The following is a 5,222-nucleotide window of genomic DNA, read 5'->3' as shown; positions in this document are numbered from 1 at the left end:
GGGCGGTGGCGTGTATCGAGGCTGGGGCATGCATCTGGGCTGTGGCTCTGTACCTAGCCTGTGGCGTGTATCTGGGCTGTGGCGTGTATCTGAGCTGTGGCTCTGTATCTAGGCTGTGGCGTGTATCTGGGCTGTGGCGTGTATCTGGGCTGTGGCTCTGTATCTAGGCTGTGGCGTGTATCTGGGCTGTGGCGTGTATCTGGGCTGTGGCGTGCATCTGGGCTGTGGCGTGTATCTAGGCTGTGGCGTGTATCTGGGCTGTGTCATGTGCCCAGGCTGTGGCGTGCATCTGGGCTTCGTTCCTCTTTGTGGTGGGAGAGGACTGCCCTGTACGGACACGCCATATTTTGTCTGCCCAGCCATCTGCTGAGGACAGCCGCCCATTGCCACCATTTAGCTGTCATGATCAGCGCTAAGCTGAGCCTGGGTTCTGAGCGTACAGCTATGTGGATTCTGGGTGGGGCATGCCTAGGATCTGGGACACAGATCCCAAAAAAGCAGGCACAGGATGCCCACATATGCCGGGCATGTGGGGTCCAGATGCCAACCTCCCAACTCCGGGGTGCTAAGGTCACTTCGGTTCTCACTGGGCAGGTGGGCGCCCTACGTCACCCTTTCACTCTCCAGGGCCCAGGATTGAGCCCCAGGAAACCGCCTGGGGGTTGGCAGATGCAGGTTTCTTGATGTGGGAGGAAGAGGGGCTGGGGGCACCCCTCAGACATGTGACCCCGCTTGGACAGTGAGGGCTGGATGAGAGGACCTTCTGTGGGCACACAGGTCGTGGGAGACAGGATGTCAGAGGCCAAGGCCTTGCCGTTGTCCAGGTCCAGTGCCCCACGCAGACACATTTCGAAGATGGGAAACCAAGGCAGGGAGGGATCAGTGCCCTCCCCATTAGCGTCACTGTCACCAGCACTTCTATATAACTACGTTGCCGGCACCTTCCACCTGCCATGCTTTGGCCAGTAACAACTGCCCTTAGGGTTGGCACTGAGCCGCACCTTCCAAGGGGGGTTCAGCACCCCCGCCTCGCTCCCCCGCTGGGAACTTCATCCCTCAGCCTCCCTCCAAGACAGAGGCTGGACTTCCCGGAAGGCGGCATAGACAGTGGCAAGAGCACAGACTTGGGTGCAAGTCCCAGCCCCGCGGCTTAGAAACTCACTTCATCCCACTGAGCCTCAGTGCGCTCCTCTGTAAGTGGGTCTTGCAGACACCCACTGCAAAGGGTGACTAAGAATTAAACGAGTTGATGCCTCTGCATGACTTGCACAGAGCTTAGCACACAGTGAGCATGCCAAAAATGAAGCCCAAACACACACACACACACACACACACACACACAGTCTTGACCCATAGCCTCACTCTGGCCAGACCCGGAGGGTCGCCAGATCGACGGGAGATCGGGAAGCCCAGAGCTGCCTCCTGGGGTCTGTAGCTGAGAAGGAGCGGCACTCCTGGTCTCCCTGGGCTAATCGGAGAGGACATCACCTTAATTCCACCTCCATCAGACCTCCGCCAGAAGACACGACCCTTTCACCTCATCAATATTCAAGAGCTTAACAAAAAAAGCTATAACTAGGGAAGTCAGAAATAATGGAATGCAGTATTGATTATTTTATGGTGCGATTAGGGGTAATTACATCTCTCAAATTTTATTTTAATGTTACTTTCTACTACTTTTAGCCTTTTAAAATTATCCCAAACATCTCCATTTAATGGAACACACATGCCTTCAATTTCGATGTGAAATACTTTTTTTCTGCTAAAGTGTGACCTCAATATATTTGAAAACATAAATTACACTATGTATAAACCATAAAAAATGAATGATGAATTTAATTCTGGTGAAGCGTGAGGGAATGAGGTTGCAGGCGGGCGGAGGCGCTGTTTATCCAGTGCGGAGGGGACAGTCGTAGGCAGGTGGGGGCAGTGGGAGCCAGAGGGATGCCTGACCTTCAGGGCACCAGGAAAGGGGGTCAGAACTCTAGAGGACACCAGCCAGGGAGGAATTTGGAGGCTGTGCCTGCCTCATTACCCTCCCTCCCTCTGGGCGAGCCCAGGGCCAGTTCCTCCGCCCACCCTCTCTGGGCCCCGGGCTTCAGAGCACTTGCAGGGACCTGGTCTGGCTCGGGCTCCCAGCCTCACCCTGCCTGTAATAGGTTGTGTGGGTGGCTACTAGCGTGCTGTTGCTCCATTTCATTGGTTCCATTTTACAGATGAGCAAGTGAAGGCTCAGGGACTCATCTAAGGCAGCTCCATTGGTTATCCCAGCTGCAGTGCTAGGAGCCGGCTACAAACCCGGAACATGGCAGTCTGCAGCCCCAGCACTTTTGGCCGTCAAGAAGAGCCTGTTGTGACTCTCTGTGTCCCCATGGATTCAGGACAGTGAGCAGAGTAGTTAGGAACACAGACTCCACAGCCACACAGCTCTGGGTTCAGACCCTGGCCACCTTCTAGAGGGGCAATGAGGATTCTCTAGTACTGTCAACACCTGGCATGTAGCTTCATTCCTCCCTCACTTGACGTGCCCCTTGTCCAGGGTCTGTATTGGAGGTTTAAGACCAAGGATGTGTGTTTTTGAAATGTGGGTAGGAGTTTTTCTTGAGGGTCTCCAAACCTCACTCTGGACTTTGAGGGTTTCTGCACTCCCCTCCTTCCCCTGTCCTCACAGGTGAGGGCAGCTCATTCATTATCTGGGCCCTGCCCCTCCCTGGTTTCCTGAGGCCTGGAAGGCCAGAGCCCACCCTCCCTGCACCCTCCTTGCTCACAGCTGCACCTCCAGCACAGTGCACGCAGGAGCTCCAGAAGACCACATGAGTGAAATGATCTTGTCCACTGCTGACCTCAGAGTAGCTCATTTCAGGGTCAGTCCTGGTCCTCCCTCCATCCATCAGCAGCACTTGTCCCAGGGCACCTCTCGTGGCTCCTCGAAACACCCCTTTCCCTCAGTTTCCTAGTCAGCCAGTCTCCTGCTTTGCTTTGCTTTTTCTTTCTCTCTCCCTTCCTTCTTTCTTTTGCTCTCTTTTTCTTTTCTTTTCGTTTTTTCTTAGTGCTTTGCTGTAGGACATGTGAGCCCTCCAGAAAGAGGCAGACAGAGCGAGCCAGGGAAAGTGAGAAAGCATCCCCCTGGGGGGATGGCAATGCTGCAATTCCTTCTCCGTTCCCTCATACTCGTATGGTGGCTTGTTTTTCAAGCCACCAGGCCTGGTACTCAAACCACGTGGTTGGCCATATGGGATCCAGCCACCCTAACCACCACGCCACCAGCTGGCCCTCTGGTGCTTTTCTTCTGATCTCCCCATTTGCTCCTTTGCACCTCCTTTGTGTATTTCTCCTCCCTGTCTTCACAGTGGACAGTGGGCGTTTCCTGGGGGCTCTTCGCTATCGCACCCACTTCCTGGGTGAGCTCATGAAGCTTTTAGCTCCAACGACCATCTAGCCCAGCGCCGTACGATGCAAACATAATGCAAGCCTCTTGTTCAATGAAAATATTTTTAGTAGCCACATTTTTTAAAAAGTGAAATCAATCAAAATACTCTATTTTGTCTAACTAAGTGTATCCAAAATATTACCATTTCAACTTGTGATCAATACACAAAATCGTTTATGAGCTCTTTTATCTTTTCATCCTAAGCCTTTGAAACCCAGCCTGTCCTTTTCCCACCAAGCAGCGCATCTCCTCTGGACGAGCGCTCGGGCGCCTCGTGGGGCTCACGGCTACTGCATGTGGGCAGCAGAGGAGTCTGCATTGACCATTTCCTAAGCGCTCTCTCCAGAACAGCATGCGTGTTCATTTCTATTTAGTACCTCCTTTCAGATGTCTATTAGGCATTTCAACCTCCAAATATACAAAACTGAGCTTCTGATCCTTCTCCGTCTGCCTCCCCAGCCAATTATAATACCATTATTGCTGCTGTACCTTCAAAATACACGCAGAATCCAACCATGTTCGCACTGATGCCAATCACCTCCTCCCTGTTCTCTCCATGTCCATTCTTGCCTTGCCCCTGTTATCTAGGTTCCACCCAGATCCCACGGTGGTCTAGTGTAAGTAAAAATTGGCTCCTGTCACACCTCCGTTGACAATCCTGCAGTGCCCCCTGTGTCCCTTGGGATGAAAGTTTAAGGCCGTAAATTAGTTCTCAAGAAATGGTAGCCCAAACAAATGAACATGTCCCTGCCTCAGGGCCTTTGCACTGGCTGTTCTCAGGGCCTACGTGGCCCTTTGCGTGGATATCTACAAGGCCGACTGTCCCATCACCTTTGCAATTTTGCTGAACTATTACCATTTTTTAAAGTCTTTTCTGATCTTTCTAATTAAAATTTCCATTTCTCCCCCCCCCCGCTTCTCCTTTATTTCTCTTCATAATTTTCAATTACAATATATAATTTACCCATTTACTTTGTTGATTGGTAGGGATCTGACTGCCTGCCCCACCAGAACATCTATTCCATAAAGCCAGGAGTTTGTCCTCTTTTCTTAATTGTCCACTGCCCCACCCCAGTGTCCATATGCCTGGTGCCTGGCATGTGTTAGGCATTCATAAATATTTAATGGGTAAATGAATAAGTATGTCCCCCTCAAATGAACAGTCTTTTGAACTAAGACCATTTATTGAATTCTGTTTATTTAAAATGTTCTCTTCAGCCAGCATAGAGGTGACATGGAGTTTAAGGCGGCTGGATCCCATGTGGTCTTCAATATGGTTCAAGTCCTGGACCTGGAGGCTTGAAAAACCACCAGGCATGTGTACCCAAAACCTCAACAGGAGAGTGAAGGAGAGGAGTTGTGGAGTGGCCATCCCACAGGAAGTACTTTCTCACTTCTCTCTGTCTGTCCTAGAAAGAGCATGTACCCTACAGCAAAACTTAAAAAAAAAAAAGTTCATTGTATTGAAAACTAATTTTTTTTAAAAGAAGTATTTTATTATTATTATTATTATTATTGAATTTGACCAGAGAGAGACAGCGAGAGAAAAGGAGAAAGCGAGAAAGCAAGCTACCAGGTCTGGGACTTGAACCATGGTCAGCCATGTGAGAATCCAATGCCCTTAACCACTATGCCACCTGATGGCCCCTAAAACTGAGCTTTTTTGTAAGCTTGGGCCTACTCCTTTATCTTGATTGATTTGTCTAATCCCATTCTAATACTGCACTGTTTATGACTCAATAGTATGTTTTGCCAACCATTAGGGTTATTTTCCTTCAAAAAATGTTTTTCA

The sequence above is a fragment of the Tupaia chinensis genome, unplaced genomic scaffold (assembly GCF_000334495.1).
Source record: "Tupaia chinensis unplaced genomic scaffold, TupChi_1.0 Scaffold000146_1, whole genome shotgun sequence".
NCBI classification, from domain to species: Eukaryota; Metazoa; Chordata; class Mammalia; order Scandentia; family Tupaiidae; genus Tupaia; species Tupaia belangeri.
This window is presented reverse-complemented; position numbering follows the sequence as displayed.